Source organism: Macaca nemestrina, chromosome 8 (genome assembly GCF_043159975.1).
Source record: "Macaca nemestrina isolate mMacNem1 chromosome 8, mMacNem.hap1, whole genome shotgun sequence".
NCBI classification, from domain to species: domain Eukaryota; kingdom Metazoa; phylum Chordata; class Mammalia; order Primates; family Cercopithecidae; genus Macaca; species Macaca nemestrina.
In genome coordinates this window covers 39,227,312-39,253,769 of record NC_092132.1, presented here as the reverse complement: position 1 = coordinate 39,253,769, position 26,458 = coordinate 39,227,312, and the positions used below count along the sequence as shown (strand labels likewise).

General features: G+C 39.6%; 1 pseudogene; it reads left to right on the top strand.

Moving 5' to 3' along the window:
* Nucleotides 1-26,116, top strand: part of LOC105476131 (monocarboxylate transporter 14-like) — a 39,436-nt pseudogene extending 13,320 nt beyond the window's left edge.
* Nucleotides 26,117-26,458: the final 342 nt, after the last annotated feature.

Here is a 26,458-nt window from a genome sequence, read left to right as displayed (position 1 = left end):
TTGGTAAACTAAAATTTCAATTTCCTTTCCTCTTTGACAGTCACAAAGACTTCCCTGGTTCTTTAGAGAGAAGGATCTTGACCCCAAGCCCCAAGCCAATAGTCCAGGAGCTGAATAAACAACTGATGTCTGTGTTTATGGCCTTTATCCTGCTGTTTCCAAATATCCTCAGTATCATTTTCTACACACTGTCCAGCAAAATGCCTTCAAACTCGCTTTCTGTAGGACTCCTTTCCTACCTGTGACCCATGCTCTGCATGCTGCTGGGTTCTCAGACGTAGACAGAATAGTTTCTTTCTTCTCCTGTAGATAGGGATTATTTATCATTAGATTTGAGTCTTAGGGTCTGAATAGAATTTGTTCTGGCCATGCTTCATGTAGCCCACAGTTAAGCAAAAATAAAATAAAATAAAACCAACAACCTTAGGTATAGTAAGAAATAAGTAGCAAAAACTTAGACTTGACCACATATTTAACCATATACTTGAGGTTAAGGAGGCTTCATGGACTTAATAACATTGGAAAAGTAGAAAGAAGAATGAAATAATTTATTCTTTATTATTTCATTTGCCCAACATATATGTATTAAACACTCACCCTGTGTCAGTGAAAATGGCAGGCACTAAAGCTATAATGGTGAATTAAACAGACATACTCTCTGACTTCATGTTTCCAGCCTAGTTTAAATATACCATGTGCCTCTTCTATAAGCTGGGTCAACTTGAACAACTCACCTAATTGATTAAGACCTCGTTTCCTTTTTTTCTTAATCTAATAATTAAACTTGATGATACTAAAGTTGTTTGTTTGTTTGGAAATGGGGTCTCACTATGTTGCCCAGGTTGGTTGCTAACTCCTGGGCTCAAGCAATCCTCCTGCCTCTGCCTCCTGAGTAGCTAGGATTACAGATACACACCATCACACCCAGCTGTGATTTTTTAAAGCATAATGTCCTAAGAAAATTAACACTGTCACAAGCAGAGTGAATGATCTAAACAGTAGATTTTTCCACATATATCTTGCTAATTAGCCAAAAGTAGTTTTAGTTCTCATTAAACAATCAGAACTTCCCCAAACATGAACGTAAAAGTTTCTTCATGGCTCACACCTGTAATCCCAGCACTTTGGGAGGATGAGGCAGGCATATTTGGGAGGATGAGGTCAAGAGATTGAGACCATCCTGGCCAACATGGTAAAATCCCGTCTCTACTAAAAATATAAAAAGTAGCTGGGTGTGGTGGCACATGCCTGTAATCCCAGCTACCCGGGAGGCCGAGGCAGGAGAATCTCTTGAACCCAGGAGGCGGAGGTGGCAGTGAGCCAAGATCGTGCCATTGCACTCCAGCCTGGTGACACAACAAGACTCCATTTCCTCCAACCCTGCCCCCACAAAAAAAGAAAAGTTTCTTCAATCATAATAGGTAACTCATGGAACTGGCAAAAAAAAAAAAAAAAGTTTTTAATTTCACTTACAAATGTATCTGAATGTTTTATTTCTCCTTAAATAAAAATGTTCACATATTACTTTTATTTTAAACCATGAAGTTGGAAGCCAAATAGTGATTGACTCCAACTTCATGGGATTTTTCTATATTTTACCAGCTGAGAATCACATTCTTAAAGCCCATCCATTCTTCCAGTGACTACATTTTCATCTATTTGGATAGAACTGTGCACCACTGGATCCTTCAAAGATGCTTGTCTTAAAAGCTATTCTCACAGAGCCATTTTTGTGAATGTCTGACAGAGACATAGGCCCCACTTCCTACATACTAGCTAAACATTTTTTCCATGCTCTGGCCTACAAGGAGTTACTGCTAAATACCCACAAAGTGTTAGAAATAGAAAAACCTTGACAATCAGGATAATTACTAATCTAATAGAAATAGATAATCTGAGGAAGGTCTCTGGATGCTGAAAAGATAATTGAGGATAACTGCAAAATGGCAAAGCTTAGAGAAGGTGAAGGGGAAAATTAAAAAGACGACAAATATCGGGAGCCTTGACAGGAATAGTTCTCTGAGAAAACCATTCTTGTTCTCTTCCAAAAAAGACAAATATTAGTGCTCCTCTAATCTGCACCAAAACCTGGCAAATCCGTGAGGTTTACATTAGAGGGCAGATGAGAGGGTTTGACAAGTAGAGAGTCTGTTATAATGTGATCTGATCAGAACCTCCCACACCCCACAGACCTCATATTCAATGAATAGCTGTTGAGTGGTCACAAGAAGCTGAGCAGGAGCTACAAGCATAGTAGAGAAGGTGCTTAGCTTTTAGGTCAGGCACGGTGGCTCTCACCTATAATCCCAGAACTTTGGGAGGCCGAGGCGGGCGGATCACCTGAGGTCAGGAGTTCCAGACCAGCCTGGCCAACATGGCGAAACCCTGTCTCTACTAAAAATACAAAAAATTAGCCGGGCATGGTGCCAAGCGCCTGTTATTCCAGCTACTAGGGGGCCTGAGGCAGGAGGATCTCAAGGCATACGTTGCATTGAGCCGAGATCGCACCATTGCACCCCAGCCTGGGTGACACAGCAAGACTGAGAAAAAAAAAAAAAAAAAAAACTTGCTTAGCCTTTAAAATGGTGGATTTGAAGTACTCAAATGGGCATATGAAATAGCCAGTTGGATTTACAGTACAGAACAGGGAGGTCTGAGCCAGAGATATACATCCCAGAATTGTCTACTCAGAGCAATTGAAGATACGCCCAACATCTATCTCTTATTAACTGCACCGAAAGACTAGGGGTCTGATCATAAGATACGTGGATGATTAAAAAGAAACAGAAACATCTCTGTAGGTCTGAGAGGGACTCAGTGGGGTCATTATGTCAGAGAGCCACACAGAAGCACTCGGACAACTGGATGTAGGTGTTAAGCACTCTGGATACTGCAGAGGATAAGCGGGAGAGGTGATGGAATTCCGAAGGCAACCGAGACAAACTTTTTAAAATTTTGCCTAGGCATCATATAGAAAACATTGTCTCCACAAACATAATGTTCCAAGTCCCTCAAAATATGAGATTGAATTAAAAAGGAAGCAGAAGCATAAATTAATTTTAAGAGTTCTTTAATTTCTTCTAAAATTAGGATTGACCCATTTAATTAAATAATTAATTATAATTGTTAGTTTTGTTATCCATGTAATGGCCTGAATACCAGAGTCTGTAGCTCCATGGAGCCAGGAAACATGTCTCTATTACCCATCCACCACGTTACGCCTAGAGCTGGTCCAGCACATGGTGTAGAGAAGATGCACATAAAGACCTGTTTCAATGAATGAATGAGTGGCTTAGTTTCTTATCCAGTTTGGAGATACATTTTTAGTAATTTGCTGAATTGATGCACTACATGAGCTCATACCAAGCCTGGGTATTTGAAAGCCTCAGGATTTTCTTATTCTAAGTTTGAATTCAGATCTATCCTTCTGAAGATATTTTCAATGATTAAAGACATTAATGAGTCAGTATTTTAGAGCTTTCCACCTTTAAAAAAAAAAAACAAAACTCATGTACTATCTGACTTCTGATCTTAGAAGTGTTTTTAATGATGAAACACAAAAGGTAAAAAATGACATAATTAATGATTCATTATTACCACTCCTACGTGGAACATTCTATTCATTCATGGTTTGAGTTCATTTGAACAGAGTTCATCATTGCTCTTGCCATAGCAATGCCTTGCTTTCATGCAGAAAATATTAACCCACACTTAGAAATGAAATACGTACATAAGAATCACATCAAATGTGCTTTTTCACTTCTCAGTGAAAGTCACTTTGGCAACAAATTTTGAAATAGTTTCAAGCTCCAGCCTACGGGGGCAAACTATTATGCCGTCTCTTCTGAGAATCTTTGTTTTGGGGATTTCCTCCCTCTAGTGGTGGGGAAAAACTAATTTTTAAAAATTTATTAATTATTTTCTGCTGAATGTTTTGCTTTTCATACAATGGTCCTTTTTGGTAAAGACTTCCTTTGCTTTTCTGACCATTTGGTTTAGGTTTACAATATGACACTTACCTAAGATAGTTTTTAAAATGTATTTTTGGCTATTTCAGGACATTCCTAATGCTCAGTATATATAAACAGTTTTAAAACTTTAGCAAAATAGCTTTCTGCCTTGGCTTTCTTTAACTAATTGATTCACTTGCCATTGCTATATTTCTTGATTACTTCTGCTGCTATCTATGGTGGATTAAAGTTGGCTGCAAAATTTTTCTCTTTCTCCCCATTGAGAGGTGAACTTTTATTTCCTCTATGACTCTGGCTGGCCCTGGAAGTGCCTAACAATAGATTGTGGTGTACATGAAAATAACACTGTGCTAGTTCTAAGCTTATTCTTTAAGAGGATGGAAGAGTCTGCTTCTTCTTCCTTGGAATGCTTGCTCCTGGAACATTCCATCTCAGTGTTCAGTGACCACACTATGTAAGTATTCCAGATTCCAGAGCCCACGTAAGCATGCATCTAAGCAGCATTAACTTTCAGCTAGATGAATAAGAAATATTGGTCATTGCATTCCAATTGATTCCTCAGATGATGGCATTCCCAGCCAATCTTATGTGGAGCAAAAGAACCACTTAGATGAGCCTAGGCAACCCACAAAAAGTGAAAAATAATAAAATGGTGATGTTTTTGTGTTCTTTGTTTGCTTGTTTGTTTTTTGTTTTGTTTTGTTTTGTTTTTGAGAAAAAGTCACACTCTGTTACTGAGGGTGGAGTGCAGTGGTACTGTGTCGGCTCACTGCAACCTCTGTCTCCTGCTTTCAAGCAATTCTCCTGCCTCAGCCTCCCAAGTAACTGGGATTACGGGCGCCCACCACCACGCCCGGCTAGTTTTTATATTTTTAGTAGAGGTGGGGTTTCACCATGTTGTCCAGGCTGGTCTCAAATTCCTGAAGTCAGATGATCTACCCACCTCAGCCTCCCAAAGTGCTGGGATTACAGGCATGAGCCACCGTGCCTGGCCTAAAATGGTTATGTTTTAAGTAATTAAGTTTTGAGGCTATTTTTATGCAGCAGTAGATAGTTAAGATACTATCTCCAGTAAAAGCCTGGATCTTATGTTGTTTATGCTTCTAGTTCCAGCATTGCTAATTTCCCCTCCATGGTTCCTCTAGCTTCATATCCTGGTTCTGATAACTCCAACCAATCTGAGAGCTCCAAGAAAAAGCATATCTGTAATTTTTGACATTTTTGTTCAAGATCCCAGATTTCTAGGTAAACATTTTCAAATCAAATAAATGTAATAAACAGCAAAAACTATTCTTTCTGTATTTTGAAGACACCAAGAATAAAATAATAGTTAATAACTTAGGGACTCCAGTTGTAATTGTCAGAGTTACATTATTAATTACCATGCTAATGTGCATCCCCAACTATAAGGATCCCACTTGGAAATTTAGCTTTATCCACTATTGAATTTTTTTTTTTAATGATTATTTTCCTGATTGGCATATCGTTGGTCCTCGCGCAACATTTAACCACTGCTTGCTTCTTTTCTGGCTCTTCTTTCTCCTCCTAATCATTCCCTGAAGGTCCTCTCTAAATCACATCAGCATTACTTGATTTCATTCCCACAATTTCAGTGATCCTTTTTGCATGTATCTAGCAAATGGGCTCAATAATAGCTGTTGAATAACTAATACTGCCTGCTCAGCTCCTCTTCAAGACCCAGCTCAAGTGGTCCCTTTTGTATGAATACTGCCTTATTCCTGCTATTAAATCTGACCTCCCTTCATTTGAACTCATATAGCTCTGTGTTTGTATTTTCCATAAATTATCAAAATTTGCCTTGTATAGGAAGAGCTTGTGAATACGACACCTTTCCCTACAAATTTCTAATCTTAAAGACAGGTTCTGTGTCCTTGGGAACTTCATCATGAACACTCACTTCTTAGTCTTATTATTTAGTCATATTCATTTTATTTTTATTTACATTATGATTTCCACTAACCCCTGGTTAGAAGAATGTTTCACAGAAATCATAATTCAGGCATTTTCTGCAAGTCATCTTTATTAAGAAACTAGAGAATAAGAACTTCTTCTACTCAGAAGTAACAGAATGCTGACCTTTACAGCATGTCATCCTGAAAGATTTTATCAGTTGAGAAAGTAGACTGAGTCCCTGAAAGTTAATTATGTGATTCAAGTCTTCTTTCTGAATTCATTTTTTGTCCACTTGAATTCTTATGTTAAGACATTTTTTAACTTAATACAGATGAGCCATTGCTTTCTCTATCTAGTGTCCCTAATTTAACATTGTGTCACTTTAAAACCTTCATGAAAGCTTTCAAGTTCACCATCAATCAGGCTTATCATCTTGACAAAAAAAAAAAAATGCTTAATTGTGCCATTTTGTCTTTATTTATTTGGCATGGATCCCAATTCCTTACTAAAGTTATCTCTGGGAGTAGAATGATGGAGGCTAAATGCTGAGAAGGGTAGCAGGGAAGGGGGGATGAAGGGGTGATGGTTAAAGGGTACAAAAATACAAAATACAACTTGATAACATGAGTTAGATCTAGTATTTTGTAGCACAAAAGGTTACCATAGTTCCAGAGTTAACAGTAATTTAACATACATTTTTTAAAATAATTGAAAGAGTGGAATTGGAATGTTTCTAACAAAAGAAATAAAAAATACTTGAGGTAATATATACTGCAATTATCCTGATTTGATCATGACAAATTGTATAATTGCATCAAAACATCACAGGAACCCCACAGATATATACAACTATTATGTATCCATAATAATTAAAAATAACAAATTTTCAAAATTAAAAAAAAGTTACCTCTGGGAAAGTAAAAAGCTAAGTGTCTTCTTAAATTTACACTAATTAGAATGAATACCCTTTCAAATATTAACATATAGCCAACAATGTAGGATTTTAGAAAACAAAGACAATTATCACTGATTTCCCCCTCTCTCTTTTTCATAAGAAAGTAAAATCATGGAGTAAGATAATAAGAAAGGGAACTATGGCATGCATCATTTGGTTACTCAAAGTACCAAACACCAAGCTTGGTAGAATAAACAAGTCAATAAATGTGTTACACTGTATGTGAGAAGAGATGGATAGAGGGCAAAGATGAGAACGTCCATTTTGGAGATGGAGAATGTGAGAATTGCGAGATATTTAGGTAGACATATTCACTTAGCATGGTAGGCCCAACTGGTAGTGACCTTGGAAACTTTCATGAAGGGCTTAAAATGCTGTAAATTAGCGACACAAGATAGAGAAAACAAAGGCTTCTCTGTATTGAATAGAAAAAATGTCTTAATACCATGAGAGTTCCAGTGGACAAAAAAATGAATTTGGAACTAAGACTTGAATCCCATATTAATAATTAGCTTTCAGGATTTTAAGGCTTGATGATAAAAAGCTCAGGCTATATGTGCTAATACAAAAGTCATCAATGTAAAAATTATATTTTAAGGACTCAGAATGGGTAAATATATCCAGGGAAAACCTATAGCAGAAGAAAAGAAATGTTGGAGGAATTATTTTATTTGATACATGCCTGAATGCTTTAGTAGGGATGGAAAATAGAACTCTGTCTCAATACAGAATATGATTCACTCAAGACCAAAGAAATGATGAATGCTATACATGTAGAATAATTAGATGCATGCAAATATTTTCCCAGCTTAGAGCAGAAATAGTCCATAGTTTATCTATGCAAACAAAACTAAGCATAGCTAGAGGGGAAGTAGTAAGGCAGTATGTTTGTGATATTTGTGAAGGAATGAATGGGAGAATGTTAAATTTTGTGCCTGGAATCCAGAGGCCTACACAATCAAGTCTGTTTGTCAAAGCTTTCTTCTTTTTTTTCTCCCCTTGCCCACTCTCCTTAAAAGGTCTCTCAACAACTGAATTGTAAGAGTTGGTCCCTCCTCTTCTGTACCAGTTTTCTACCCTATCCAGCTGCTAACCATTATGTCAAGCTTCTAAGAAATACAACAAAATTAATATTCCATCCAAACACACTTGCTCCTTTTCTTATCACACTGTCTACCCTCAAACCCTGCTGGGGTAAGCATGGCTTGTAATGAGAAGGACCCTTTTACCCATCCTCACTTTGCTATTATGGCAAAGCCAGATTTCTCTTAGGGTCCAGGACCACAAGACTGTGAACACTCACATCTCACACATTACTATTTTTAGTTCTCCAATATTAACAACTCCAGACTGCGGGAGACATTTATAAGACAAATGACCTGGTTTCTTCCACAAACAAGTTTCAAGGAGGGAGAGAAGAAGGACAGAGATAAAGGAAGAACTTACCAATGGAGAAAGATTAAAGAAACAGCAACCACTCATAATGCACAGTTCTTGTCTGAATTTCGATTCTACTTTTTGAGAAAAAAAATACTCATATTTATAAGATATATGAGATCATTGGAAATTAGAATTCTGACTGGATAATTGATGATACTAAAAAATGTGAATTCTATTTGCGATGATGGTATTGTGGTTGTTTTTAAAAACATTAACTTTTAGAGATATTGAATAAAATATTTTCAGATCCAATTATATTGCCAGGCATTTGCTTCAAAATAGCATGGGATTGGTGGAAGTGACCACAAATTGATTGTTATTGAAGTTGGAAAATGTTACCTAAAAGTTTCTTATATTCCTCTGTCTTTTTGTGTTTTGTTCTCATTTCTCTTCAATAAAAGATAGATCTGTTAGATAGATAGATAGATGGATAGCTAACTAGATTAGATAGATAGATAGATAGATAGATAGATAGATAGATAGATAGATAGATAGATAGATAAGAGGCAGAATCTCAGAATAGACAATACATAAACCTAAAAACATACAATTGGGAGATGGCTTAGTAAGGGCTGCGTGAGTAGGCCTTGGGAAAACAATCATAGAAACTCTATGATTTCTGAAAGTCTAAATAGTGTCATGCACATCAATGATCCACTTGCATAATTTCTGCATTTCAGACCTATTACACAATTCTTACAAAGATTCTGAAGTGCACTATGACCTTTTCAGATTTGGCTGACACCCCGCTGCACACTTTTTATATCCACTCAAGAAAATTTCCTGATTACAGCCTCTGTTGACCCAGCAGCTTAAGGTAGAATGGAAAGGTAAAGAAGGTTTTTTTAGATACATCTGTGGCACCTTTCTGTTAGCCACCCATGCCATCAGCCACATGTAAAATGACCTGCCTTTCCTGTCTTTCATGAAGTATATATTTGAGTTTTCGCCTCTTCTCCATATTTAGTAAGTTCTGTGCATGAAAAGGAGGCCATAGGCTAAATTACATTTAACCATCTCAATTGAAGTTGTCTCACAAAAAGTAAAAATGTTTTATTCATTATGACTGACTCTTTTATGAAAAACCTTAAGTTCAGATTCTAATATCTTAAAAATATCCCCACAGTTTTATTAATCTAAATTTGTTGACTTCATTTCTAATGGCTCTAATACAAGTCTTCTTCATAACTCATTTTCAGTGCCAATTTCCAACTCTGTAGAACTGACTGTGGACTTTAGTTACTGACCTCACATAACTCTCATACTCAAAGCAAATGTATTTAACTTGGAGTTCCGAACCTTGTACAAACATCTTCACCTGAACACAAATGTAATTTCTTATTTATTCAGCTTTATTATTCTTCAGAACATGTTAGAAGTTCAGGTTAGAGGCTAACATGTTTAAGTTTAGGAAGTGGATTATTTCAAATCTTACAAAACAAATGGATTCTTGAAGAAGATGAATGTATAATACAATACAGTAGGGAAACTAGGCCAGGGATAGAAAGATCAGAGGGATCTTATGTAGAGGACATCTGCCTTTTTTTCTTCCTTGTCGAACATCTGAACCTCTTTTCTATGTTTGGGAAATTTTCTGAACCTGAGTTTTGGCAGGAATCAGAGCACATCTTTCACTAAAAAAGCCCACAAAGGCCAGTTCATTGTTTTCCAAGCCCCTGAGACAGCTACTGTGCAGATGTGGATCTAGGTTCAGTTAACCAAATGCACCTGCCATGGATCTGGAGTCTGGAGCTAATAATGTAAAAAAGCAGTGACTCCAGGGAATTTTCTGTTGCAAAAGCAGCAGCAGCAACATCAAGTGTCCAGAGGCAGGATTGGCAGTGTTGCCATGGTGACAGGCTGAGCCCATGATAGCGTGGGTGCAAGCTGCAGCATTCTTGTCTGGTGGTGGCATTACTAGTCATCTCACTGGACTGCTTCTCAGAACTAATTTTGTTTATTTGTTTTGCTTTACTATTTTTGGTTGTGCAGTTACCTTTTAAACTTGCCCATTCTCCAGGTGCTTCCTTATCTTTGCCAAAATTCTTCAAGTTACCCAATATTTGTTCAATATATCATTTTTCAGCTTAATTCAGCCAAAGTCAGCTTCAGTTGCTGGTAGGGAAAAACTCTGACTTTATAGAAAATGGTACCAGGAGTGGCTGTAGCACAGAACCTTCAGGAAATCTGAGGGATAGGGAGCAGCTAAAGAATAGGAAATTGGTAGCCCATGGCCTACCATGACAAAACAGCTAATGAAATTACCATCCAAGTTCCCTTGGAATGAATGAACTACACACCAAAGGCAATATTTTGGGGGTTCATGTCAGCAAGGCCAAATGAGGTATTGAATGGCTTCAGGACAAGATAAGGTGAGGGCTTTTAATAGCACTTGTCAGCTGAAAGGGCAGATGAGACACTCAAACCTCAAATCCTTGTCTCAAGGCATGGACCCATGTCCATAGTCCTGGCACATCATCTCCTCCTCCACCCATAGCTATGTGGTTCATGAATGACTCTGCTCAGCGTGCTACTGTCAGTTGGAAGTGGACTGCTCCTGAGTTACATCCTCTGACTTAAAAAGCAGTGGATAAAGAAAGTCTAATCAGTAGACAAAACCTTGGACAGTAGATGTCACTGTCCTCTTTGCCTCTAAAGAGGTAGCCTAAAATCAAGATCTATACCAATCTGTGAAGATCTAATGGTTTGACTTGATGGTCAGGAATTTGGGGGATGGGAGTAGGGAAAGAGAGAGGATTTCTGACAAACAAAGTTTGGGAAAAAGTTATGAGTACATCCAGCCTATGAAGATGGGTATGTATCACATGAATTCTCACCAAAAGCCTCCACTCTGGAAAAGGTGTTTCACAATTAGGAGAAAGTTGAATCACTCTGGATCCTTCCCCAGTTGCCCCAGTGTTTGCTTGGTGGGCTCAGGCACAAAATGATCAGAGTAGCTGTATCTGATAACAATTGCAGTATAACCATCCATTCCAAAACTTGGTGGTTTAAAGCTATGGACAAGGGAAAACCTGAGGGATCACAACACGTGCACTTGCTGTGGTGTTTCAGGGTCCTTCCTCCTGGGGTCAGACCTTTCATTCAGTCAGTAGATCCCAGGTCTAACACTACCTCAGATCTATGCATGAGACTGTAACTTTTGTGGAGGGCAACTGCCCTCAACTGCCCAATCATTCATTCGTGATTTCTTTAAATTACACGGTTTTAGTAGTACTTTTACTAGTTACCAGGTGACTAAGGAAACCAAGTCCTGTCAACTATTTTCATAACTCTCTGAGAGTCAGGCCACACCTTGTCCCCTTTCCAAATTTGCCATTCATTGAAATGTGTCTACCTGACTTTGCATTAAGTGCTGCCAACGGACTCTGTTGTCTCAGGGGTCTTTGCATCCCCACTGCACTAGTGAGCCAGTTTTGTACTGGCAAGTCTCACCATTAGCCCTAGCCTACTGAGGATGGCCATCTTGAATGCTGTACTGATGTTGATACCTCTTGCCCAGTACATTCTCCATCACTTTGGTGAGTGACGTATCCTCTGGGCTTTTCTATGGCACATAGTCACCTAATGGAACTTCTAGCCTTGCATAATATATTCATAGGGCATTCATCCTACCATGTTCACATCTCTGAGCGTTTTAATCTCTTCTTACACTATATGTCAAGGAAATTCTGGCATTTCTTCCCTATGTGTCATCTATCACTTTCTGCTTATCCTCACCATCTCCCCAAGTCTTTCTCAGGGTGTTAAGTCACACATCCTAAGTGAGATTTAAATACATTCTCCTCTATCCAACCATCATGTCATGCCCAACCTGATCAAGCACCTGCCAGATCCAAGACCATATGAACCTCCCAACTCCTCCAGGCACGCAATAGCAGGATCTTTCCTTACTTGTCAAGCCCAGCATATTACTAGATGAGGTTATAACTCAGTCCTAGTTGTTGTGCTGGTGGAGAGAAGGGAGTTGAGGGTAGATCCTAGGGAAATGAGTGAACATATATTGTCTTGGGAGGGGGAGGCCTCCACATCATTCTCAAATCGAGGGAGGTACCTACATAGGAAAAGTTAGGAAAGTTAGGAAAAGTAAGCCTTTTTGAAAGTTCAGAGGACTCAAGAGGATCTAGGGAATCGAGATTTTTAGGGTCAAGTTCCCAGTTTATTTCAATCAGAGCCCTCATCTTGGCATAGCAGACCTGCCATGTTAGGATTTAGACATTTTGTGGGGTTCAACTATTCTTTGATCCTGGGCCTGGCCCTCAGTTTCTCTCCCCTCCTGCTGCAGGAGATTAGTCTCTTTTATGCTACAAAGGAGGCCCTCTGGCTTTCAAGCTTAGCTTTTGAACGAAGGCTATAATTCATCTTTTTGTGGTATTTTTCCAGAGCATCAATCAAGCTTAACAAGAGCCTCCCAACTCTATCCTCCTTACAGTTACTGTTTTTCCCATATTGCTCAAACACTGGAAACATCATACCATCCAGTGCATTTCCTTCTATCTGTCATCCTTGTTCTCTGCAGTTTATACTGTTTGTTATCTTGTGCTGGGGCTCTCTGTGCCGTACCTGCTACCAGTGATGGGGTCCTTACTGCCTGCCAGGCAGCTGTGTGATCTGGCTCCAAATGCTATCCGTGCGTGTGCTCTCTTGGTCCACTACTGCCACCACCTCTCATGAATTGGACTCCCTGAGAAGCAGATTCTCAGACAGAAATTTGCCTTCAGGAGGTTTAAATTTGCTTTAGGTTTAGATTGGGCGGAGGAAAAAGTGAAGCAACAATGAAGCCTCAGCTAAAGCCTCAGCCAACTCCAAGGGAGGTCCCAAAGAAATAATAACCCTTCACAGCAGCCTCAGATGGGTAGAAAAACTATCTCTCCACCAAATTTGCTAAGGGTGCTCTCTTCAGCTGAGGCCACCTCCAAATGGGGTTGACAGCTGATGCTGCCTGCCACTACTCTAAAAATCTAGGTGAGTAAGTTCTTCATGTCATGTTCTGTACAGCACCCCAAAGCATCCACCAGAAGGTATATGCCTCATACAGGAACGGGGAGAGTAAAATAGAGCCAAGGAACCTCTTGGCACCTCCAGTACTGTCATGAATACTAGGAAAAAAATAATGAAAGACTAGAGAAACCACATATTGACTAGACTATATCAAAACAATTTTAGCTAGTTATATGTGAGTTTCCAGATGATGTCATTTCCTCAGGCTACTGACAAAATCTACTGTGCAAAGGTATTTTCACAAAAATACATAGAAGGAGCAATTATGCTGGTCTTAGTGTAGCCACGGAAGACTTCTCATTCAGGATTTAGATAGACAAAGAGAAGAGGAGAGCATTTTAGGCAGCGATACAGCAGCCCAACACAAAGAAATATGTCATATTCCATGCACTGTAAAGCTTTCGATATTGAGGTTTTCTTTGCATCAGAAATAAAGGTTTGGAAGGTTAAAAGTATAAATGTATTTCCTTTGCACCATGACAAATCAGTCAGGAAGTATGAAGTAGCTACATCGCTTGAGTTGCTGCATATCTTTTGAATAATGACTGCAGTAAATATAAATCAATGTGATCTCAGTGAAGCAATTCCCATTAGACCTTGGATTTATTTGCTGATATGTTTTCAACCATGACTTTAAATCCATCATAACTACCTTTTCTTGTTTGTCCATTCCTTTAACATGTTCAACATCTAACTCCAAAAGATCTCAGTTAAGAGGAAAAAAATGCTACATCATTTCTTGTGTGCTTGACCCTGATCATGGTTCAACTTAAGATATGTCTCTCATTGACCTATGCTGGTGTCCTCAGGCCATTATTTCTCTCAGTTCTGTATATTGTCTTTTCTCAACAGGGAGTCTGATATAGAATTCTCCCTTATTAATCATTCTATTGCTAGCTAATGTGTCTGCTCAGATTCACAGGAGTGCTCAAGCTGGTCACAGTGGTGACGCAATGGCTTTTGGTGAATAATTTCAGGCTCCCTGGGAGGGCACTGCATGACCTCACATGCCATCTGCCGAGCCATCTGTGTCTTACTCTGGATCCTAAATAAAACCAAGAGTTCCTACTGACTTATTATATGTGCCATTCTTTCAGCAAGCATTTATTGAGTGCTTACTGTGTGAAAGGCAATCTACAAGGTGATGTGGGTTTAAAAGTTACACAGAGAAGAGCAATAGGAAAGCAACTAACTATGAAACAATTTCATTAGTGATACAGAGATGTATGTACAAATTCTAAGGGAAGAATTTACACATTGGCAAGAATGTGCATAAGGATTTTCTTCATGTTAAAATGTGTACAAACAAATAAACATTTCATTCAGCTTTTCAAAAATCAAGAAAAGGCATATATATATATATATATATATAATGGTAGTGCTATGTGTTTTAAATTGCATTTAGTCAGGTAATTGGTGATAAAATGAATGAAGGTGGCACTGCTTTCAGCTAGTGAAGCATTACCTATTACTCATCCTTGAATGAGCAGACACCCAGGGAGAAAAAGATAGATGGACTTGGTAGGGGAGAGTGAGAATCTTAAGAGAAGCAATGCTTCTTCTTACACTCACAGCCATTAATATTACTGTATGTTCTCTCTACTCCTACGCGTTAGGCTATATTTATATTTAAATAGTTTCTGCCAGTATGTACAAATGGCAAGAATGCTCTTGACGTACTCTTTACTATGCTGATTAATATTTATATAGTCCTATATTTATGCAACACTTACTATGTGCCAGACATTGTGCAGTATTTCAGAGCTAATCTCATTTAATGTTTCACAGGATCTCTTTGATGTGGCTATTAGTAGCCTCATGTACATGAGTAAACTGAGGCACAGAGACTTAATAATGCAGCAACTGGGGACCCAACAAGAAACAGATGATATATTCAAAAGGAGCAATATTTAAGGATAGAAGTTAGGAAAAAGGAAACTTATTGGGGGCAGTGCAACATGAAAAGAAAATATAATAATGTCAACCACAATGTGCAACCACAGGGAGCCACTACCACATCTAGGCCCAAAGGAGAAAGGGGAGAGATGTATGTTACTATAGCCACAGGAAAGTTTGAGAGAAGAAACGACATCTTAAAGAAGCCTGGCTGTACATTAGCTGCTGCAGCTCCATCATCAGCTTTCATGACTAAGTCCTTTAGAAGGAGGAAGTGGCAATGCCTGCATCAGGAAAGCAAAGGCTTTCCCCGGAACCTTAGCGCAGGACTCTGCTTCTATTTCATGACAACCCAGAGGGCAGTAGGGGAGCAGAGTGTTGAAATAGAGATGGGTCAGCAAACCAGAAGTGTCTGCCTCAGCTTCCCTAGAAATATCAGTTGTAAAACATGGCCCTCCAGCAGTAGATGTTTGCATCTGCTGATTAAGAAAGAAGGCAACCAGCAGCCTTCTCACAGGTTCAGGTTCAGGTCCTTGCAGATGTGCTATGTTCATTAACATTTCCTCTAAAGACAAGAGTCCAGGGAGTATTAGCTCCCAGCCACCTCTGTGATTGGTATTGCTGTGTCAGGTAAGTGTGGGGAGTTTCTGTGAATGAATTTTGAAAGTGAGTGCAGTACTTCACATCAGCCTTACCTCCTTAGTAGTGGAAAATGGAATAAATCAAAAAGGAAGCATCAAAATCATGCTATCTTTAATTTGGAGGGGAAAATTATGAATTTATTTTAACTTCCAACTGGATGGAATTTCTGACAAGCTTTATTCAGTGTCTGCTTTAATAGCAGGGAGCTTACTATCTCACAAAGCTAAATCACTATTTTGTTGGAATACTCTTTAAAACACTTTTTATATGGAACTGAACCTGGCAGCCTCTTAAATTCTCATTATTGGCCCTAGGTATTTTTTTCCAGAGTTAAGTTAGATAAATCCCTATGTCATGTAATATCACACAAATATTTGAAGTTATTGTCCATGTTCCCATTTTGGCCACTTCATCTTGTTTTCAAAGTAGTTGTCATTTAGTAATGTGTACCGTAACATACTATGCTTTGACAGTGTCCTTCTTAAATTAGAAAAAATATGTACTGGCATCCAGAAGGAAGGGTACTCCACAGATATGATAAGAACATGGTCTGATTCTTTTTATTTTTATGTTACCATTTGTGAGACCCAAGATTACATTAGTTACCCAAACTCTTGTTTGATTAGTACAATGTCAGTTGCAGAGCCCTGTGTCCTGACTCCAGATGCCTTCCTTAAAGATGACTCAATCCTTCAATTATTTCATGTGTGCTATGTTCAAAGCACTTAGGGATTTTTTTTTCCAACTCCTCAAACTTATCCGCTTATATAATCACCTATCCCAATGCTGCTGTATTTGAGTGTATTTATACCATCAAACATCTTGTCACAAGTCTTGCTGAAATCCATTATACTATATTAGTATATTTTTCTATAAGTAGGCATTTTTTAATGAATGAGGAAATAAAGTTTGGATATTTTTATGGAAACTATATAAAATCCATTAATCTACACAGATTCTAGAAAGTTCCTCAAGATAGCTGATTAAAACTTTGAGATTAAATATACTATCAAGATTATTAGATACTTAAACAAGAAAAACCTGGTATCCTTAGCTGGAAAATTAAAAGGAACTATCCTGAATATATTCCCTTTTATTTTTTCAAGAAGTATCAATATAGGCAAAGTAAAAAGAATTTTAGCACATTAGAATGTAGCAGGTAGCCTGGGCACAGTGGCTCATGCCTATAATCCCAGAACTTTAGGAGGCTGAGGCAGGTGGATCGCTTGAGCCCAGAAGTTCAAGACCAGCCTAGGCCACATGGCAAAACCCTATCTCTGCAAAAATACAAAATTTACCAGGTATAGTGGCACTCCTCTGGAGTCCCAGGTACTTGGGAGGCTAAGGTGGGAGGATTGCTTGAGCCTAGGAGGGGGAGGTTACAGTGAGTCAGATTATGCCACTGCACTCCAGCCTGGGCAACACAGCAAGACTCTGTCTCCAAAAAAAAAAAAAAAAAAGAAAGAAAAAGAAAATAGCAGGCATGGCATATAAAGATGAAGATTACAAGGCCTTTGTTCCTAATGTGAAAAGTATTTCTTTAAATACAGAGAGCAATCACTTTGATGATCATGATACACAGGGCATATTAAAGAAAAAGAACAGATAGCAGAGAGAACAAATAAATTATCTGTCAACATTTTTAAAGAGAAACTTATTGAAAGTTTTCACACTCCCAAATTGGCTTTCAAAGTGTACAGGTTGAATGTACTTGAGCAAACACTGGCAAATGTTCAGGCATTCTGAAAATTATAAGCTAACTAAATGTATTAGATCTGTGAGACCAGGTGGTAGTTACTGAAATTTTTAAATTAACCCAAGGATGAAATTGTTGAACTGTTAGTCCAAATGGAAAAGCCTTTTTTTATGAGTACAAGGATGATGGAGGATGAGAGTTTCCCAATGAGACCTTGAACATGAGAAGAGTCCCACAGGAAACTATGGAAATTACAGCCAATGAGTCATTTCAGAGGCTGGGCCACTGTACACATTACACTTTCTAACCTAAGACAACCTGATTATCCCTGCTAGGGATAAAGATATATTTCAAAATATTCCCAAACTCAGGGACCTCAATCTCATATTTGGGGAAAGAAAGAAACTGTACATGATTGGCTGGGTACAGTGGCTCATGCCTGTAATCCCAGCACTTTGGGAGGCCAAGCCAGGAGGATCACTTGAGCCCAGGAGTTTGAGACCAGCTTAGGCAAAATAGTAAGACCCCTGTCTCAACGACAGCAACAAAATTAGCAGGACATGATGGCATGCACCTGTGATCTCAGCTACTCACTACTCAGGAGGCTGAGGGGGGAGGATCACTTGAGTCTGGGAGGTTAAGGCTGCAGTGAGCCATGACCATTCCACAGCATTCCAGCCTGTGACAAAGAGAAAAAGAAAAAGAGAATTGACATGATTCTACTGAAAACTTTATGGATTTTCAGAATTTTCCTACCACAGCTTATGCCTCAGAGACTGGTGGGATCAGGACACATCCTTCTGTGTACTTGTCTTTCATTTAATTATGGCCAAGGTCAAACTTGCTGAAACTGAACAGGAAGGCAAGCCATAGTCAAGGACAAAGAGTATAAACACTAAGGTGTAAGCAGAAAACTTAGTGAGAAAAAAGACTCATGGACAGTGAAGGAATATGACTAAATGGCAGCAGTTACCTTAAAGGAGTGCTGTGATAGGCCAAGGGAATGCATGGGCAGCTAAGCAGATCTCCTCTAGGTTCCTCTCCTCCCTCTGTCCACATAGGCGAAAGATATTTTTGAGGCTGCAGGATTATTAACTTCAATAATAGGGCCAACAACAAGATAATAGGGAAGGTTTCTAAAGAGTACTCTGATATAAGTAAAACAACTCAAGTAGACGGGAAATTGTAACTCTAGTAGCTGAGTTTAATAAGGAAAAATAAAAAACCAATGGAAACTTGAAAATGCATTTGTCTCTGAGAACAAGGGGCCAACTGCATGCATTAAGAACAGCAATATCCGATGAAGCTGGAAACCATCATTCTCAGCAAACTAACACGGAAACAGAAAACCAAACACTGCCTGTTCTCACTCATAAGTGGGAGTTGAACAATGAGAACACATGGACAGAGGAAGGGGAACATCACATACTAGGGCTTGTCTGGGGGTGGGGGGCAAGGGGAGGGAGAGCAGTAGGACAAAAACCTAATGCATGTGGGGCTTAAAACCTAGATGACAGGTTGATAGGTATAGCAAACCACCATGACACATGTATACCTATGTAACAAACTTGCACATTCTGCACATGTATCCCAGAACTTAAAGTTAAAAAAGAAAAAAAAAAGAACAGCAATATCCAAGCTGCCTGCCCCACCCACCCACTGAGCAGCCGACACACAGGCACAGCTCAGACGTGGAGTAGCAGTGCGTGAAACAAATGCACTGTGCTTTTGTGAACTAGCTCTTGTCAGAGATTTACAAATAATGTTGGCTAAAGGAATCAGTCAGGCAAGAATAGGATACTTCCTTCTCGTTCCATTGGAATAAGTCTATGGAAGGTTTTAAGTGGGCAGAATTTGAAAGTATCGTTATCTATATTAAAATAAAGGGAAAATCCACAGAATTCTTGTGTACCTGGTATGGGTTAAAAATGTGCTTCATGAGCCTGAATTAAAGCTTCACATTATGTATTCTTCTATACCACATGTATGTATAACTAGCAAAGAGAAAAATGGTTTAATAATTGACGTATTAGTACTCCTTTACAACTTTAAGGGGTAATGCTAAGGAAAACTAATTTCAATTTATCCTCTCTGGACTCATTGGTCTAAGGGGAAGGATAAATAGCCCAGTCTAAGAAGAAGAATAAATATATATATTCTCTCCATATACAATATCAGGTCTTTCCAGAAAGATGGTCCTATGCCTGAGCCCAGGTATTTTGGGGAAAATATATAAATATAATCATCTTAGGGGCTTTCAGATGTAGGTTCAGAGGAAGCACTAATTCCGTGGTCATAAGGAGGGCTTCTTGGACCAACAACAGAGTTGGACAAGCAAGGATCCAGTTTATGAATTGTGATATATTTTTTGTTGTTAGAGGACTAAAGATAGCCCCTGGGGTAAATTTACCTCCACTGTAGTGTGTATTTAGAGTAACATGGCAGAAAGGAGGAGCTGTGGCTTGAATTTGAAATGCAGATACCAAGCAGGGTTGATAATAGGACATGAAACAGAAACTTCTGGAATTATCCCCACCTCACCACAATTATAAATAGGAAACTGTACCATGACTGAGAAGAAGGGATTGAAATCACAGATGGGGGTTGAGAGTGAGAGGAACTGGGTAATCCATCCAACTTACTAGCTCTTAAATCACCAACTAGTTGAATATGAAGACAGTTCCTGCATATTCACTGTGGACAGTTGGAAGTTAAATGAGTTTGTGCCAACTGCAATTGTTCCGGATCTGAAATAGTGTCTAATATGAGGATGATATTTTAAATATTAACAGAAGGAGATCACTGATCAGGAAAATAAATTCTTGTCTTTATTTTCCTGTGTTTAATTTTTGAGTAGGTAATTTATTCATACATTTTAAAATTCAAAACAAATAAAAGAACAGATAATGAAAATGCATCCTTCTATCCCTGTTTGTTCCCCAGTCACTCATTTACTCTTCTTCAGGGACACCACCCTTATCAGTTTCTCACATATTCCACCAGAGATTTGTTATGCTTAACACTATACTTGTGTTATACAAGCAAACACTCATTATTCTTACCTTTTTTACATAAATAGTAGTATATTACAGACACTGTTCAGCACCTTGCTTTGACAACATATGTATCTGAAAAAACATTCCAATTCAATACATAAAAAGTGTCTCTATTATTTTTAAATGACTGCTCATGGTGCTACTGTATGAATGTACTTTTCTATATTTAATTTCTTTCATATTGATTGATATTTAAGTTGCTTTTGTTTTCTTTTTGTTTGTTTGTTTGTTTTAAAACGAAGTCTCGCTCTTGTCCCCCAGGTAGGAGTGCGATGGTGCAATCTCGGCTGACTGCAATCTCCGCCTCCTGGGTTCAAGTGATTCTCCTGCCTCAGCCCCCCAAGGAGCTGGGATTACAGGCGCCTGCCACCACGCTTGGCTAGTTTTGGTATTTTCAGTAGAGACAAGGTTTCACCATGTCAGCCAGGCGAGTCTCAAACTCTTGACCTCAGGTGATCCACTGGCCTCGGCCTCCCAAAATGTTGGGATTACAGGCATGAGCCACTGCACCTGGCCTGGTCTTTTGTTATTACAGTTATAATGCTTCAATGAATATTCTTCTATATACATCATTTTACATAGTGCAAGTACATCTGTAAAATAAATTCCTAGAAAGGGAAATGTGGGCCATAGTACAAATGCACTGTCATTTTGATAACCATTGCCAAATTACATTCCATAGTAAGAATTTGTATTCCCTCCATCTTTAACGTAATGTTATTAAAAGTTTTGATATCACTAGTCTTATATATTAAAAAATAGGATCTCAGATTGGCTGTAATGCATTTCTCTCATTATGAGTGAGATTATCTTTTCATACCTATAACAATACTTGTATGTCCATTGCTGGGACATATTAGGCCTTCCACATAAAAACAAATGTGTACATATATATTATTCTCATTCAGGTTATAGGAACACTTTTCTAGTTAAGGCAGCAAGGCAGTATCAACAGTGTGTAGTCTTGTGCAGAATGTTGTTCAAATACACAGAATCTCAGATCCCAATATATGTGCTTAAGAAATAAACTTCACAACTACTATTGTCTATGAATGGGTTCATAATCTGAATATATATAAAATGAAACTTCTATTTGTTCTCACCTTCAAGCAATGGATGTAATGGGACTATGGAATGGATTAAAATTCTCCCCACTCTAAAATGTTAGCAGGTTTGAGTCTATTAATAGAACCTTTCTTTGGTGGCCTGTCTTATAGATCCTTCCTATATGATGCTATCTCTGTCACTTGCCTCCTACCAGATACGACCAAGGAATACAAAAAAATTAAGTGAAGGAAATAAATGTGATCTATAATCCCCTCTCCCCCAACTCCAGGTATATTTTGTCATAACCATGGAGGTACTATTCTATAAGACTCAAACATTTCTTTGTTGAAGCCCAAGAGGAGAAAGTAAAAGTGAAGCTTACTTATTTAGTACATTTATACAAAAAAAAAAAAAAAACTCATAGAAATTGAAACAAAACTTTCATTAAAAACAATAATCAAACACATAAAATGTCTTATTGATTAAACTAAATCAAGGACTCATGACTTTCGATTCATCAAAAATATTAAGTAAAAATGAAAATTTCCTTTCACCATACAGAAGACATGTAATAGCTTAATTATACAAAAAGAAGTAATGCTTTAGAGCCCAAGAAAAATATAATTTTATGCCTCCAAATTACTGGATATTAAGAAATTTTACTTGACAAAAAGTTAACTTTTCTAATATGGATCCCCAATCCTGTTCCTTATAGTGATAAGCTACTATGATCATGGCTGTCATTATGACTTAATTGACCCAAATCTCCCTGGCTACAAATAATTATAGGACGTGGAAAGAAAACCCATTCCTCTTTAAAGCATATCTGGAAACTACTAATGAGGATTTCTGGAGAAATGAAGAAAACTCAGCACCCATGCCAGAAACCAACTATGAGTTTTAATGTGAATTACGTCTAATCACATACCTGCACAGCATATATAGGTGGAAACTGAGCTTTATAGAAGTGCTATAGTTACTGGGTAAGTGAATCTATGAGGAAAAACAAATGTTAATGTTAATTGGTGTGTATGGCACCTAAGTCAACCTCAAGGTGCCTAATATGAGGAGAGAATTATAAAGCATACTAGATCTCGTCCAACTGTGCCTAACTATAAATTAAATGTTTCTATTAACAGACATAAGATTTAGTAAGAATTTGCTAGTACCCTGAGTGATAGTGAATTCAAAATGAATTCCACCTTAAAATAATCTCAAGTCAGGTAAATAATCAGTCTAATATAATTGAAATCACAAATGGGGCCAGACGCAGTGGCTCATGCCTGTAATCCCAGCACTTTGGGAGGCCGAGGCAGGCAAATCATTCAAGGTCAGGAATTCAAGACCAGCCTGACCAATATGGTGAACCCTCTCTCTACCAAAAATACAAAAATTAGCCAGGTGTGTTAGTGTACACTTGTGGTCCCAGCTACTTGGGAGGCTGAGGTAGAAGGATCCCTTGAACCCAGGAGGCAGGAGTTGCAGTGAGCTGTGATCATACTACTGCACTCCAGCCTGGGCAACAGAGTAAGAAAATGCCTCAAAAATAAGTAAATAAATAATAAATGGGAAGTACCTAGATGTTTTAAGAATAATAGTCTGGGAGAGGAGACACGGCAATGTGAGTATGGAAAGAAGACAGAATGACACAGCAGTGCTGGCTTTGAAGATGGAGTAAGAGCCACCAGCCAAGGAATGTGCGTGGACTGCAGAAACTGGTGGCTCTCTCCTAGAGCCACAAGAAGGAACACAGCCTTGAAGGTGCCAACACCACGATCTTAGCCCAGTATGACCCATTTCAAACTTCCAACCTCCAGCACTGTAAAATAGTGAATTTGTGTGGTTTTCCTCTGCTATTACTGTGGTGATTTATTACAATAGCAGTAGAGAACCACTACAAAACCTTCAGGAGGGGTAAAGAAGCACAGGCTTCATCAACTCGTGCATTCACGTCAATAATACAGAAAATTGTTCAAGGTAAAGCATTGTGTTGTGTTCCCTGCTGGGAATGAGGTAGGGAGGCATTGAGATGAAAGTTGTGCCTGGTGCCCATGAAGGTAGGCAATGAACATGCAGAAAGAGCAGGGAGAGGTGGAACCCAGAGTGGGACCAAGAATGAGGGACTGGCCAGGCACAGTGGCTCAGCTTGTGATCCCAGCACTTTGGAAGGCCAAGGCCAGAGGATCACTTGACCCCAAGTGTTCAAGACCAGCCTGGCAACACAGTGAAACCCTTGTCTCTAAAAGAGAGAGAGAAAAAAAATAAGGGACACTGAGTTACATTGAGTCCTCTTTGGCCAAAAATATTGCAGTGAGGGTCTGTTTCATCCCTTCTCTCCCATCTCAGAGAAATGGAGGCTACTGCTAGTCTCACCTGCATTCTGGATTTAGTTTCAGGACCTTTCCTCCAGTGATAAATATGCAGTGCCTTAGGGGAACCTCAGCCAAATCAATAAACTTCAACTGGCAACAAGAGTGTGCATGTGAGGTGACTGCACTTTTTTTTCCTCCTGCCAAACCAGAATTAGCCGGTATAGGAATGAACGAGCAGGAAGATTGGAAATTGCTCCGATTGGAAGGAAGCCCAGGTTAGGTTTGGGCGCCTCCAAACGCTCCCTTTTTAAAACCACCTGGAGTGAGGCGTCCAACTTTCAGCTCCACCAAACTCTCACCTGGCCTGGCAGCGAGCGGCAGAAGAGCACGGGAGCCCCTCACCCAGCGCACCGAGCCCGCTGGAGAGCTGAGCCGCAGGCACCCGCATCTCCAGGATGATAGGCGACATTGCAACAAATCTCTACACCTAGCAGCTCAGGAGGCTCCAAGCAGAAAAGCAAGTTTGAGGATCTGGGCGTGGAGCCGAGTGAGTCCGCAGCCCAGCGAGCCTCGGGCAGCCCTTTCATCAGCTTGTTCATTAACACCTGTGGGTGCCTCCGGACTGCAATCATTGGAGGGCTCGTCAACTCCCTGGGCTGGGTGTTGAGTGCCTACGCTGCAAATGTGCATTATCTCTTCATTACTTTTGGCGCGGCAGCTGGCCTGGGCAGCGGGATGGCCTGTCAGCGGTGGTCATTGTGGGCAGGTATTTCCAGAAGAGACGCGCCCTGGTCCAGGGCCTCAGCACTAAGGGGACCAGATTCGGTATGTTCCTAATGACTGTGCTACTGAAGTACTTGTGCGCAGAGTACGGCTGGAGGAATGCCATGTTGATCCAAGGCACGGTTTCCTTAAACCTGTGTTTGTGGGACCCTCATGAGGCCCCTTCCTTCTGGGAAAAACCCAAACGATCCAGGAGAGAAAGATCTGCGCATCCTGCCTGCGCACTCCACGGAATATATGATGTCAAATGGACAGCAGGGAAGAACAGAAGAGAAGGACGGTGGGTCTGGGAACGAGGAGACCCTCTGTGACCTGCAAGCCCAGGAGTGCCCCATCAGGCCGGATCATGGGCTCTCTCCGGTTCTGAAGAATGTCAGCTGGCTCACCATGAGAGTCAAGAAGGACTCTGAGGATTGGTACTCAGGCTATTTTGGGACAGCCTCTCTGTTTACAAATCGAATGTTTGTAGCCTTTATTTTCTGGGCTTCGTTTGCATACAGCAGCTTTGTCATCTCCTTTATTCATCTCCCAGAAATCGTCAGTTTGTGTAACTTATTGGAGCAAGCGACGTTTTCCCTCTGACTTCAATTATAGCAGTAGTTCACATTTTTGGAAAAGTGATCCTGGGCGTCATAGCTGACTTACCTTGCATCAGTGTTTGGAATGTCTTCCTGTTGGCCAACTTCAGTCTTGTCCTCAGTATTTTTGTTTTGTTTTGTTGTTTTTGATTTTTTTTTTTTTTTTTTTGGGGGGGACGGAGTCTCGTGCTGTCGCCCAGGCTGCCTTGCAGTGGCACGATCTCAGCGCACTGTAAACTCTGACTCTGTGTTCACGCCATTCTCCCACCTCAGCCTCCTGAGTAGCTGGGACTACAGGCGCCCGCCACCTCATCCAGCTAATTTTGTTTTTGTATGTTTAGTAGAGACGCGGTTTCACCATGTTAGCCAGGATGGTCTTGATCTGATCTTGTGATCCGCCCGCCTCGTCTTCCCAAAGTGCTGGAATTACAGGTGTGAGCCACCGCAGCCGGCCTCCTCAGCATTTTTAATTCTGCTATTGGTGCACACTTATGCTGGCCTGGTGGTCATCTGCGCACTGATAGGGTTTTCCAGCAGTTATTTCTCTCTAATGGCCATAGTGGCTGAAGACTTGGTTGGCATTGAACATTTAGCAAATTCCTACGGCATCATCATCTGTGCTAATGGCATCTCTGCGTTGTTGGGACCACCTTTTGCAGTTAAAGTTTCAGAGGTTTTAAGAGCTCAGAGTGCATATAGATACGGTGTGTTATGTTAAAAATCCAAGATAAAGAAGCAGGTTTCAAAAACAAAAACAAAAACAAAAAGATCCTGAAGTGTATCCAGCAGATAACTGAACTGTGTTAAGAAATCTACATGGGACCAGGCGCTGTGACTCACGCCTGTAATCCCAACACTTTGGGAGGCCAAGGCAGGCGAATCACAAGGTCAGGAGAACAAGACCATTCTGGCTAACACGGTGAAACCCTTTCTCTACTAAAAATACAAAAAATTAGCTGGGTGTGGTGGCACGCACCTGTAGTCCCAGCTACTTGGGAGGCTGAGGCAGAAGAATTGTTTGAACCCTGGAGGCAGAGGTTGCAGTGAGCCCAGATGATGCCATTGTACTCCAGTCTTGTCTGGGCAACAGAGCAAGACTCCGTTTCAAAAAATAATAATAAATAAGAAGAAGAAGAAAAGAAATCTACA